Source organism: Neofelis nebulosa, chromosome 3, assembly GCF_028018385.1.
Source record: "Neofelis nebulosa isolate mNeoNeb1 chromosome 3, mNeoNeb1.pri, whole genome shotgun sequence".
In the NCBI taxonomy this organism is placed as follows: domain Eukaryota; kingdom Metazoa; phylum Chordata; class Mammalia; order Carnivora; family Felidae; genus Neofelis; species Neofelis nebulosa.
In genome coordinates, this window is record NC_080784.1 from 54916459 (window position 1) to 54931400 (window position 14942).

The 14942-nt window shown below is 36.5% G+C and overlaps 1 protein-coding gene across 1 annotated transcript in view; it reads right to left on the bottom strand.

The window, feature by feature from the left end:
* ADAM29 (ADAM metallopeptidase domain 29) overlaps positions 1-14723 on the bottom strand; it is a 77368-nt gene extending 62645 nt beyond the window's left edge. Inside the window, exon 1 of the mRNA XM_058720864.1 lies at positions 14639-14723. The gene's annotated coding sequence lies outside the window, so the exon portion shown is untranslated. The remainder of the gene's footprint in view (positions 1-14638) is intronic.
* Between the last annotated feature and the right edge of the window lie 219 nt (positions 14724-14942).

Below are 14942 nucleotides of genomic sequence, written 5' to 3' on the forward strand. Positions count from 1 at the left end.
AATATACAAAATAGAAACTAAAAAAATCGATTAAACTAAAAGTTGGGTCTTTTTAAATTTTATTTTAAATTCCAGTATAGTTTACAGTGTTATCTTAGTTTCAGGCATACAGTATAGTGATTCAACAATTCCATACAACACCCAGTGTGCACCATGACAAGTGTAGTCCTCAATCCCCATTGCTTATGTCACCCATCCCTTCTTACCAACCTCCCCTCTGGTAGCCATCAGTTTGTTCTCTATAGCTAAGGGTCCATTTCTTGGTTCTCTCTCTCTTTTTTCCTTTGCTCATTTGTTTGTTTATTCTTAGATTCCACATATGAGTAAAATCATATGGTATTTGTCTTTCTCTGACTGACTGACTTTGCTTAGCATTATACTCTCTAGCTCCATCCATGTCATTGCAAATGGCAAGATTTCATTCTTTTTATGGCTGAATAATATTTCATTATGTGTATATATCACATCTTCTTTATCCGTTCATCTATCGATGGAGACTTGGGCTGCTTCCATAATTTTGCTATTATAAATAATGTTACTATAAACATAAGGGTACATGTATCCTTTTGAATTACTGTTTTTGTATTTTGGGGGTGAATTAGTGCAATTGCTACATCATAGGGTAGTTCTATTTTTAACTTTTTGAGGAACCTCCATACTGTTTTCCAGAGTGACTGCACCAACAGTGCAAGAGTTTCTTTTTCTCCACATCCTTGTCAACATGTACTGTTTTGTGTGTGTGTGTGTGTGTGTTTGATTTTATCCATTCTGACAGGTGTGAAGTGATATCTCACTTACATTTCCCTGATGATAAATGATGTTGAGCATCTTTTTATTTGTCTGTTGGCCATGTGGATGTCTTCTTTGGAGAAATGTCTGTTCATTTCTGCTGCCTATTTTTTTTTAAATTTTTTTTAAAGTTTATTTAATTTTTGAGACAGAGAGAGACAGAGCATGAACGGGAGAGGGTCAGAGAGAGGGAGACACAGAATCTGAAATAGGCTCCAGGCTCTGAGCTGTCAGCACAGAGCCCGACGTGGGGTTCGAACTCACAGACTGCGAGATCATGACCTGAGCCGAATTCGGCCGCTTAACCGACTGAGCCACCCAGGCGCCCCTCTGCTGCCTATTTCTTAAGAAATTGAAGATGACACAAAGAAATGGAAAGATAATCCATACTCATGGATTGAAGGAACAAATATTTTTTTAAATGCTTATACTACAAAAGCAATCAGGTTTAATGTAATCCCTATCAAAATACCAACAGAATTTTTCACAGTAGAACAAAAAAACACTAAAATTTATATGGACAACAAAAGATCCCAAATGGCCAAAGTGACTTTGAAGAAGAAAAGCAAAGCTGAAGGTGTCACAATTCCAGACTTCAAGTTATATTACAAAGCTGTAGTAATCAAAACAGTGTGGTACTGGCACAAAAGTAAACACATAGGATCAATGGAACAGGATAGAGAGCCAAGATTCTTGGCAAATCTAGCTAGAGGCTTGTCAATATTGTTTATATATATTTAAAAACAGCTTTCAATTGGATTGTTTGTTTTTTGGGCATTAAATTGTATAAGTTCTTTATATATTTTGGATGCTAACTCTTTATCAGATATGTCATTTGCAAATATCTTCTCTCACAAAAGACTCCAAATAGCCAGAGCAATCTTGAAAAAGAACAAAACTAGAGGTATCACATTCCTTGATTTCAAACTATATTTACAAATCCATAGACTCAAAACAGTATGATATTGGCATAAAAATAGGCACATAGATCAATGGAACAGAATAGAGTTCAGAAGCCCATGCATATATGGGTAATTAATTTATGATTAAGGAATTAAGAATATACACTGAGAAAAGGACAGTTTCTTCAATAAATGATGTTGGCAAAACTTGGCGGCCACGTGCCAAAGAATGAACCTGGGCCCATATCTTAAGCATACACAAATAATTCATGATGGGTTTAAGACTTGGATGTATATTTTGAAATCATAAAACTCCTAGAAGAAAACATAGGCTGTAAGTTCTTTGATATAGTATCGGCAGTGATTTTTTTGGATCTGACTACAAAAGTAAAGGCAACAAAAGCAGAAAATAACAAGTGGAACCACATCAAACTAAGAAGCTTCTTCACTGGAAAAGAAAACATCGACAAAATGAAAAGGAAAACTGGAATGGGATGAAATATTTTTTTTATATATTTGATAAGGAGTTAACATACAAAATATATAAAGAATCTATACAACTCAATAGCAAAAAACAATCACATTTAAAAAAGTGCAGAAGACCTGAGTGAACATTTTTCCAAAGAAGACATACAGATGGCCAATAGGTACATGGAAAAGTGCTCAACATCACTAATTATCAGGGAAATGGAAATCAAAACCAAGAGATATTACCTCACACCTGTTAGAATGGTTTTATCAAAGTGACAAGAAATAAAAAGCTGTTGGCAAGGATGTGGAGAGAAGGGAACCCTTATGCATTGTGGGTATGAATGTAAACTGGTGCTACCACTATAGAAAAAAATGTGAAGTTTCCTCAAAAAAATTAAAAATAGAATTACCATATGATATAGCAATTCCACTTCTGAACTTTTATCCAAAGAAAACAAAAACACTAACTCAAAAATATTCTTGCACCCCTATGTTCATTGTAGTATTAATTATAATAGCCAAGATATGGAAACAGCCTAAGTGTCCATCAATGAATTAATGGGTAAAGAAAATGTGGTCTATACACATACACACACATTGCTATTTTTAACAACACGGATAGACCTTGACAGCTTTATGCTAGGTGAAATAAGTTAGACAAAGAAAGATAAACCATATTATTCTCATTTGTATGTGGAATAATAATAATAATAAACACTAACAATAATAAAAATTTAAAATCTCCCAAAACAAACAAAAAAGCTCATAGATAAAGACAACAAACTGATGGTTTCCAGAGGTATGGGATGGGTGAAATGGATGAAGTGCGTCCAAAGATACAAACTTTCATTTATAAAATAGTCACGAGGATGTAATGCACTGCATGGTGGTTATATTTTATAACACTGAACTACACATTTGAAAGTTGCTAAGAAAGTATTTCTTAAAAGTTCTCATCACATACACACACACACACACACAAACACACACACTCACACTAGTTTGCTTATGTATGGTGACAGATGGTGACAGATGACAGACTTATTGCAGTGGTTATTTTGCAATATTGAATCATCATACTGTACACATGAAACTAACATAATGTTATATGCCACTATACTTCAATTAAAAAACTGAAGAAATTTTTCCACATTTAAAAACATAAGAATAGCTCATTGGAAATATTTAAGTATGGCAATACAAAATGGGTGTACTAAGCATAAAGAGAGTTGCTACTGGTGTATGAGACAAAGATACATTTAGGGATGGCCCTGGTTGTTCTATGGCCCGTGTTAGTTACTAATAAATAATTACCAAAAACACCACAGCTACTCCTGCAGGAAAATATATGTAATTATTATATAAATAGTTGTTTCTGTAACTCTCCTTTTTGATGTCGCTCTGTATATATCTTTTAGTACTCTGTGGAAAAGCATCATTTAACATTTTTATCTTTTGTTATATATTAATATGAAAAAAGAGGTATTATAGTTAAGTGTATAACAATATAACACTACATAAAATGAATTTTAAGGACGATTAATCATTTCTCCTTAAAGTGGCTTCTGGGAGTTAAAAATCCTATGTTTGAAAATGATCTCATATTACCATTCATTTAAGCACTTTTTTACTCTTATTTTACCCTTATTCTTCATAATTCCATTTTCAACAATGTTGTACTTTTAACTTTATAATCATCCCCATTGTGAAAAAGATAGGTTTTCTTCCAGAGCAATTCTCATGTATAAATCTTATTTTCATAGGAAACAATTTCTGGATTGTATTCATTTATACCATTGAAAGCTATAAAAATATTAGAGACAAATTTAACTGGTTTTCAAACAAAAGTTTCATAATATAATTATTTTGTATATGTTTTGAAGATTAAGAAAAAATCATTTTATTTAGTGTGTGTGTGTGTGTGTGTGTGTGTTCAGAGAGTGTGATAGAGACAGACAGAAAGACAGATATTGCATTGATTTTTATGGTATTTAACAGAGATACCTTGAGAGAACATGAATAGGGGAGAGGGGCAGAAGGAGGGAGAGAGAGAATCCCAAATAGTCTCCACACTGGGCATAGAGCCCCATGAGGGGCTCCATTCCATGACCCTAGCATCGTGATGTGAACCAAAATCAAGATTCAGATGCTTAACCTACTGAGCCACCCAGACACCCCTAACACAGATATCTTTTTAAATTGACTAAATATTTTCTTGGAACATTACTAAGTATCTATGTAAATATATTTGGATATCTAAATCATAATTATATTTTAATTGTCATTAAAATTTAAAAAAGTAACTCAAGGATACATGCTCATTTTTAAACAATTCAGATTTCTAAAGAATGAAAACTCTTTTCTTATCCTTAATCTCATACTTCTTCCCAGTAGTGACAATTATTAACAGGATGATGTGTATCTATTCAGTTATTTGTCCCATAGATTATATTTGTATAGTACTTGTTTTGTGAGTTTTCATACCTGTCAAAGATTAACTATAGATCCTAAGTTAACATAGAGTATACAGGTTGAATATACAACACTCAGACATGAAGTTTGTACTTCACTGATCACATTGGTAGTGATATATATCTTTATTTTATTCTTATCTCCTATGAGTATCATTCATTTTAATGTGAGAGTGAATGTTCTCCTTTTACATATCTGTGATGTAAATATAATGTTTAAGTGTCAATGTTTGTTTATGATTGAAGGGAATCCTATTTATTAATGTCTATTGATATTTTTGTCTATATGTTTTCTAAGATCAATCTATAGATATGCACTCTATATACACATAATTATTATTCAACCCCTGTTCCACAGCCTGTCATTTCATGGCCCATTAAAATATCTTTACTTAATTAGATAACAATTTTGGATATTCTATTATTGCAGAAGACCATGTCAAGTATATATTATGTATACCCCAAAAGTTATTTTCTTGAAAACTAGCAGAGCAGTTTACATTTTTTAGAACATTTCTTTGATGTTTTTAAGTTCACTTTTAGATTCTAAAGATATAGACATTGATTACTTAGTTATTTGTAATTGCTTATATTGATTTATCTAAGTTGACAATATTGATCTATTGTCTTCCTCACTTTTAGCTTAGTACATGAGAAACAATGTACTGTTGTTGATATTGCTAGAGTATAAAAGGGCAATAATTGCCTTCTGTGGAAAAAAAAAAAACATTGTTATCTTTTGTATACCAATGATCCTCAAACTTAAGTTTGCCTACTAGTCCCTTATTAAACTTGTTAAAAACACAAAATGATGGGTACTACTACCAGAGATGCTAGTTTTCAACAATAGTTCTTTAAACACTGTTCTCTACTATTATGCTTAAGTTGGGTAGTTACAACAGCACTTTCACAAATATATTCCTGGAGCAGGATCTAAGTTGTTGCTGAATTTCTTGCTTATGAACAAACAATTGTGTCATCATCAATATGCAACTACTCACCTCATTGTTTCCTAATCCAAAGAGTCTGAAGAACCAATATGGGAGTTTTAGCTGAAGTACTCAATTTAATAATTCCTTGTTCCCCAGAACATTCTTAGTAATATTAAAAATGCCAAAGAGGTAGACAAGAGGCCCTTGGAAGAGGGTAGGAAGGGCGGAGAGGCTGTGCGTGCTACATGGACTGGTGGGAGGAAGCCGGGGTGGTGGAGGGGCAGCCCACCAAGCAAGGCAGAGCCCCCGAGTCTGGCTTGCAAAGGCGGCGGGGCCGGATGGAGTGTGTTCTGATAGCCAGCAGGACTTAACATCTGGAATGTTATAGCCAACAGCTCTGCTCTGAGAGACTGGGGAGGTCGAGAGGACGCCAGGAGGGAGAGTTGTTGAGACACTGAAGACAGAGCTCAGCTCGGCTGGGGAACAAAGGCACTGGCAAGCACCATCTCCCTCTCCCATCCCCCAGCAGTACATCCAAAGGAAACCAGTTCCTGTCACCGAACTTGCTTACACTGTGTGAATGCCCAATGCTGTGCTTCTGTGGGTCAGTCCCTCCCACAGGTCTTCCTCCTTCCCAGTGCTGCAGGGCCCCTCCCACAGGGACCACTGAAGGCAAAAGGGGCTAAGCCTGCCCCTCCTGTCCCTGTGCACCTTGTGGATCCACCCTGGCTAATACGCCAGATCCCATTGAAGCAGCACCACAAGCCTGGCAGTGTGCAAGTAGCCCAGACAGGGGCCACACCACTCCACAGTGAGTCCTGCCCCTGGGAGAGGGGAAGATAAGGTACACACCAGTTTGACTGTGGCCCCAGTGTTGGGCTAGGGGAAGACATTGGTCTGACTGTGGCCCCGCCCACCAACACAAGTTTCTATGGACAACACAGGGGAAGGGCCCTGCAGTTTGGAGCCACTGCAGGGACTACCCAATGACAAAACAGAAAAATTCTCCTCAAAAGAAACTCCAGGAAGTAGCGACAGCTAACAAATTGATCAAAAACTATTTAAGTGATATAACGGAACAAAAATTTAGAATATTAGTCATAAAATTAATCTCTGGGCTTGAAAAAAGCATAGAGGACAGCAGAGAATCTATTGCTACACAGATCAAGGGACTAAGAAATAGTCATGAGGAGCTAAAAAAAGCTATAGATGAGGTACAAAATAAAATGGAGGCAGCCATAGCACGGATTGAAGAGGCAGAGGAGAGAATGGGTGAATTAGAAGATAAAATTATGGAAAAAGAGGAAGCTGGGAAAAAGAGAGATAAAAACATCCAGGACCATGAGGGAAGAATTAGAGAATTAAGTGATGCAATCAAATGGAACAATATACGTATCCTAGGAATTCCAGAAGAAGAAGAGAGAGAGAAAGGGGCTGAAGGTATACTTGAACAAATCATAGCTGAGAACTTCCCTGAACTGGGGAAGGAAAAAGGCATTGAAATCCAAGAGGCCCAGAGAACTCCCTTCAGATGTACCTTGAATCAATCTTCTGCATGACATTATCATAGTGAAACTGGCAAAATACAAGGATAAAGAGAAAATTCTGAAAGCAGCTAAGGATAAACACACTCTAACATTTATTTTATTTTTTTTTAATTTTTTATTTATTTATTTATTTTTATTTTTTAATATATGAAATTTACTGTCAAATTGGTTTCCATACAACACCCAGTGCTCATCCCAAAAGGTGCCCTCCTCAATACCCATCACCCACCCTGCCCTCCCTCCCACCCCCCATCAACCCTCAGTTTGTTCTCAGTTTTTAACAGTCTCTTATGCTTTGGCTCTCTCCCACTCTAACCTCTTTTTTTTTTTTTTTCCTTCCCCTCTCCCATGGGTTTCTGTTACGTTTCTCAGGATCCACATAAGAGACACACTCTAACATTTAAAGGGAGACTGATAAGACTAGTGGCAGACCTATCTACTGAAACTTGCCAGGCCAGAAAGGAATGGCAGGAAATCTTCAATGTGATGAACAGAAAAAAATATGCAGCCAAGAATCCTTTATCCAGCAAGTCTGTCATTAAGAATAGAAGGAGAGATAAAGGTCTTCCCAAACAAACAAAAACTGAAGGAATTCATCACCACTGAACCAGCCCTACCAGAGATCCTAAGGGGGATTCTGTGAGTGAAATGTTGCAAGGACCACAAAGTACCAGAGACATCACTACAAGCATGAAACCTGCAGACATCACAAAGACTCTAAACCCATATCTTTGTATAATAACACTGAATGTAAATGGACTAAATGCTCCAACCAAAAGACATAAGGTATCAGAATGGCTAAAATAACAAGACCCATCTATTTGCTGTCTACTAGAGACTCATTTTAGATCTGAGGACACCTTCACATTGAAAGTGAGGGGATGGAGAGCTAACTATCATGCTACTGGAAGTCAAAAGAAAGCTGGAGTAGCCATAGTTATATAAGACAAACAAGACTTTAAATTAAAGGCTGTAACAAAAGATGAAGAAGGGCATTATATAATAATTACAGCTCTATCCATCAGGAAGAGCTAACAATTATAAAAGTCTATGTGCCAAATATGGGAGCCCCCAAATACATAAAACAATTAATCACAAACATAAGCAACCTTATTGATAAGAATGTGGTAATTGCAGGGGACTTTAATATTCCACTTACAATAATGGACAGATCGTCTAGACAAAGGATCAATAAAGAAACAAGGGCCCTGAATGATAACATTAGATCAGATGGACTTGACATATATTTAGAACTCTGCATCCCAAAGCAACAGAATATACTTTTTTCTCGAGTGCACATGCAACATTCTCCAAGATAGGTCACATACGGGGTCACAAAACAGCCCTTAATAAGTATAAAGGAGATCATACCATGCACACTTTCAGACCACAATGCTATGAACTTGAAATCAACCACAGAGAAAAGTCTGGAAACCCTCCAAAAGCATGGAGGTTAAAGAACACCCTACTAAAGAATGAATGGGTCAACCAGGTAATTAGAGAAGAAATTTAAAAATATATGGAAACAAATGAAAATGAAAATACAACCATCCAAATGCTTTGGGATGGGGTGAAGGCAGACCTGATAGGAAAATACTTTGCAATCCAGGCCCATCTCAAGAAACAAGAAAAATCCCAAATACAAAATCTAACAGCACACCTAAAGGAACTACAAGGAGAACAGCAAAGATACTCCAAACCCAGCGGAAGAAGAGAAACAATAAAGATCAGAGCAGAAATAAACAACATAGAATCTAAAAACACTGTAGAGCAGGTCAATGAAACCAAGAGTTGGTTTTTTGAAAAACAAAATTGATAAACCTCTAGCCAGGCTTCTCAAAAAGAAAAGGGAGATGACCCAAATAGATAAAATCATGAATGAGAATGGAATTATGACAACCAATCCCTCAGAAATACAAGCAATTATCAGGGAATACTATGAAAAGTTATATGCCAACAAACTGGACAACCTGGAAGAAATGGACAAATTCCTGAGCACCCACACTCTTCCAAAACTCAAACAAGAAGTAATAGAAAACTTGAACAGACCCATAACCAGCAAAGAAATTGAATCAGTTATCAAAAATCTCCCAACAAATAAGAGTCCAGGACCAGATCACTTCCCAGGGGAACCCTACCAGACATTTATAGCAGAGATAATACCTATACTTCTCAAGCTATTCCAAAAAATAGAAAGGGAAGGACAACTTCCAGACTCCTTCTATGAAGTCAGCATTACTTTGATTCCCAAACCAGACAGAGACCCAGCAAAAAAAGAGAACTACATGTCAATATCCCTGATGAATATGGATGCAAAAATTCTCAATAAGATACTAGCAAATCAAATTCACAGCATACAAAAAGAATTGTTCACCATGATAAAGTGGGATTCATTCCTGGGATGCAGGGCTGGTTCAACATTCGCAAATCAATCAACGTGATACATCACATTAATAAAAGAAAAGAACAGAACCATATGATCCTGTCAATCGATGCAGAAAAAGCATTTGACAAAATTCAGCATCCTTTGTTAATAAAAACCCTCAAGAAAGTCGGGATAGAAGGAACATACTTAAACATCATAAAAGCCATTCATGAAAAGCCCACAGCTAATATCATTCTCAATGGGGAAAAACTGAGAGCTTTCCCCCTGAATCAGGAACACAACAGGGATGTCCACTCTCACCGCTGTTGTTTAACATAGTGTTGGAAGTTCTAGCATCAGCAATCAGACAACAAAAGGAAATCAAAGGCATCAAAATTGGCAAATATGAAGTAAAGCTTTCACACTTTACAGATGACATGATATTATACATGGAAAATCCGATAGACTCCACCAAAAGTCTGTTAGAACTGATACATAAATTCAGCAAAGTCACAGGGTACAAAATTAATGTATAGAAATCAGTTGCATTCTTATACACTAATAATGAAGCAACAGAAAGACAAATAAAGAAACTGATCCCATTCACAATTGCACCAAGAAGCATAAAATACCTAGGAATAAACCTAACCAAAGATGTAAAAGGTCTGTATTCTGAAAACTATAGAAAGCTTATGAAGGAAATTGAAGAAGATTTAAAGAAATGGAAAAACATTCCGTGCTCATGGATTGGAAGAAAAAATATTGTTAAAATGTCAATACTACCCAAAGCTATCTACACATTCAATGCAATCCCAATCAAAATTGCACCAGCATTCTTCTCAAAGCTAGAGCAAGCAATTGTAAAATTTGTATGGAACCACAAAAGACCCCAAATGGCCAAAGTAATATTAAAGAAGAAGACCAAAGCAGGAGGCATCACAATCCCAGACTTTAGCCTCTACTACAAACCAGTAATCATCAAGACAGCATGGTATTGGCACAAAAACAGACACATAGACCAATGGAATAGAATAGAAACCCCAGAACTAGACCCACAAAAGTATGGCCAACTAATCTTTGACAAAGCAGGAAAGAATATCCAATGGAAAAAAGACAGTCTCTTTAACAAATGGTGCTGGGAGAACTGGACAGCAATATGCAGAAGAATGAAACTAGACCACTTTCTTACATCACTCACAAAATTAAACTCAAAATGGATAAAGGACCCGAATGTGAGACAGGAAACCATCAAAACCCTAGAGGAGAAAGCAGGAAAGACCTCTCTGACCTCAGCTACAGCAATTTCTTACTTGACACATCTCCAAAGGCAAGGGAATTAAAAGCAAAAATGAGCTATTGGGACCTCATGAAGATAAAAAAGCTTCTGCACAGCAAAGGAAACAACCAACAAAACTAAAAGGCAACTGATGGAATGGGAAAAGATATTTGCAAATGACATATTGGACAAAGGGCTAGTATCCAAAATCTATAAAGAACTCACCAAACTTCACACCTGAAAAACAAATAATCCAGAGAAGAAATGGGCAGAAAACATGAATAGACACTTTTCTAAAGAAGACATCTGGATGGCCAACAGGCACATGAGAAGATGTTCAGTGTCACTCTTCATCAGGGAAATACAAATTAAAACCACACTGAGATACCACCTTTCGCCAATCAGAGTGGCTAAAATGAACAAATCAGGAGACTATAGATGCTGGAGAGGATGTGGAGAAACGGGAACCCTCTTGCACTGTTGGTGGGAATGCAAAGTGGTGCAGCCACTCTGGAAAACCGTGTGGAGGTTCCTCAAAAAATTAAAAATAGATCTTCCCTGTGACCCAGCAATAGCACTGCTAGGAATTTACCCAAGGGATACAGGAGCGCTGATGCATAGGGGCACTTGTACCCCAATGTTTATAGCAGCACTTTCAACAATAGCCAAACTATGGGAAGAACCTAAATGTCCATCAGCTGATGAATGGATAAATAAATTGTGGTTTATATACACAATGGAATACTACTTTGTAGCAACATGGATGGAACTGGAGTGTTATGCTAAGTGAAATAAGTCATACAGAGAAAGGCAGATACCATACGTTTTCACTCCTATGTGGATGCTGAGAAACTTAACAGAAGACCATAGGGGAGGGGAAGGAAAAAAAACCAAGGAGGCAGGGAGCCAAATCATAAGAGACTCTTAGAAACTGAGAATAAACTGAGGGTTGATGGAGGTGGGAAGGAGGGGGAAGCGGGTGATGGGCATTGAGGAGGGCACCTGTTGGGATGAGCACTGGGTATTGTATGGAAACCAATTTGACAATAAATTTCATTTAAAAAATAATAAATAAATAAAAATAAATAAATAAAAATAAGTAAAATAAAATAAAGTAAAATAAAATAAAATAAAATGCCAGAGAAACCTCTAGGCCTGCAAGCACTATAGTCTTCTCCTAAAATTACATATATTCACTCTCAAAAGTCAGTATTATATCTAAAATGGGTCTATTCTGAACTACTGCTTCTGTCCAATTAAGTAATAATTTTGGCCAAGAGTTGGTGGCATTGTCTAGCTCTCGCTGTCTAGTCTCTGAACCACAGCATGTAGAATCCACCCTATTTCAGGTTCTTTTATTTAAAAATGAAGTGAATAGGCTTGAACAGAAAACAAAAATCCAGAATTTCCTTTAAGTGGTTAGGATTTGCTTCCTAAAATTAAGGTCTAGTTTATCTCATTTATTTTATTTATTTATTTTTTTTTGAAAGAGAGAGTGAGAGACAAAGTGCAAGCAGAAGAGGGGCAGAGATGGAGGGAGACGCAGAATCCCAAGCAGGCTCCAGGCTCTGACTGTCAGCACAGAGCCCCACGAGGAGCTCAAACTCACTATGAGATCATGACCTGAACCGAAGTCAGACCCTAAACCAACTGAGGCACCCAGGCACACCTAGTTTATCTCATTCGTGAATTCATTTAACTCTTCTTTTGAGAGTTAAAAGTGATGGGAGAAAATGGATGATGTCCCCAGCTACTAACCTTAAGGTAGATAACCATTTAACAAGGTAACACATACTTGTCTAGCTTTTGGATGATAGCCAGTAAGCTTTTGTACTGCCAACTGAATATCAGTTATTGGGGACCACCCAATGATCTGTTTTTGGTTAAAATTTCCTCACAGGTTTGTCAATAGTATCGTACATTTTTGGCATCACTCATCAACAATAGGCAATGAAGTCTGTTTCTTCACTAATGTTGATTGAGTACAGTGAGCAATTTGTCCTAAATGTGTGGGTAGTGACATGTAAAATTTTTTCAAGATTTCATTTGAGGTCACAAGCAGCCATTAATAAATGTCTTTTTGTAACTCTGGAACAAAAGGATGGCAGTGTATAATATTTCATAATATTCTTTTTGAATTTCTGCATAGATGTGTGTGTGTGTGAGAGAGAGAGAATGAGAGAGAGAGAGAGAGAGAGAGAGAGAGAGAGAGAAGTGAGATTTTGGTGAAGACAGGCTGTTTGGCATAATGATTAACCAGGGCATTTTCTTTTGCTTTAATATCTTTTTGAAGGGACTTCTATCTTGAAAATAGCCAGTTTATTGAAAACCATTAGAGCTATTAAATGCCTACAATTTGCTGACCATTCTAAATTAGGATCCTTTCTTAGGTTAAGCACTTTTATTTTCTCTAAAGCTTTCTGAAATGATAAACCATCCCAAAAGTTTTTCTACTATTACTGTACATATAAACCCTCTTCTTTTTACCTAGCTAGGAAGCTATTGGGACCACAACAAATTCTGTCACTTGGGCATATTTTTGCCTCTGGGAAGTAGTCATATTCTAGTGGTGAGTTGAGATCTGTTACAATGTATCCTGCCTGATATTTTCTGGTTTTCATCTTAAGATTTAATTAACAAACACGATTAAATCTAGATGTCTAGGGATATTGTAATAAACTTTTTAATGGGTGTTTTAATAAATCTATTAGATACTTAAGAAACAGTGTTTAAGGAGTCATAAGCTTCCCTTCTTCTTTGGAAGAAGAGAAGTAGGATTTAGAGCTGCCAGTGGGTAGCAGCAGCTTTTAAAAGCAGAGGACCTTAATGCGATAACCACAAGGAACTAAATTCTGTCAATAACCTAATGAGCTGGGAGGAGCACCTCAAGCTTCAGAAGAGAATTGTAATGTAGCTAATGTCTTGATTTCAGTTCTCAAAGTCATGAGCAAAGGGCCCATTTGGCCTTGTCTGGATTCCTGACCCATGGGCATTGTGACATATGTGTATGTTGATTTAAGCACCTACATTTGTGCTAATTCGTTATGCAGCATTGGGAAATGAACACCCTTGGAACACATTGCCTTCCAGTGAGACTTAGGAATCATCTGTGTGATCTCTTAGTTACAAACCTAGGAAATTTCTGACGTGTTACAATTTTTCAAGAGTGAGAAATACCTCTCTTTGGGATAAATTATGTTCCAAAGAATAAACTTTAACAAAATACTAACTTCTCTTCAGAAAGTGTATAGTCTACTAGAGATAAAACAATAAATAGATAGATAGAATTGGTTCCAGAGATCAACCGAATTTTAGAGTACAACAAAAGATAATTGATACATGAGATAAAAAATAAAATATTGGAAATACTCTTGAAATCCTCGTCGAGGACTTTGGCTTTCCCAGGAGGAAGGAAAGAAATGACTCTTTGATAAAAAAAAGATGCTAAAAGAAGAGAAAACAGACTTAAAGCTATGAAATTTGCAGCCTTATGGTAAACTAAAGATAAGAGAATATTTGGATTTGGTACTATAGGTAAGTAGGAAATAATTACTACATTTATACTGCTGAGATTCTGAATAAATATATATCTCTGACCTTTGGATTTTTTTACCCCAGACAATACAAGCATTATAAGGAAAAGTACAAGGTATCCAATGACTAATCTCTCTATTAGATTTTCATTGCATTGATTTTGGTGCTTTTTTGTTTCTGGTTTTAGAGGGAAGGATGTAAGTAGATGTTAGCAGGGTTCGGTCTGAATATTTGGTTCAGTCCAAATATGTTGGAAAACCAGCATAATTTATGCCCAGAGATATGATTACTCCTTAGACTTTCAACTTCCATTAAGAATACAAGTAAATCAATGTTTAAATTATCTATGACCTGATTATGAGAGTCCTCAGGAAGGTTCAGGAGTAGGCCATCAGGAGAGTATCTGTTTTACAGTAAATCCCCTACACCACCCTATTTAGTTAGTGGATATGATGTCACAAAGGAGGAAAGAATGTTTCTTGGTTAAAGGTCTGATGGTAACAGTTGGGCTGGGACGTGCAAAATGTTTGATGGTTATTACAGGTACCCAGCATATGATAGTTGCTGGCTCCCAGGGAGAAGTTGAGTAAGTGTTAGGATAGATGCCAGGTGTCATAGGGCATATCAATCAAAAACTTTCAAGATTTCCTTAACT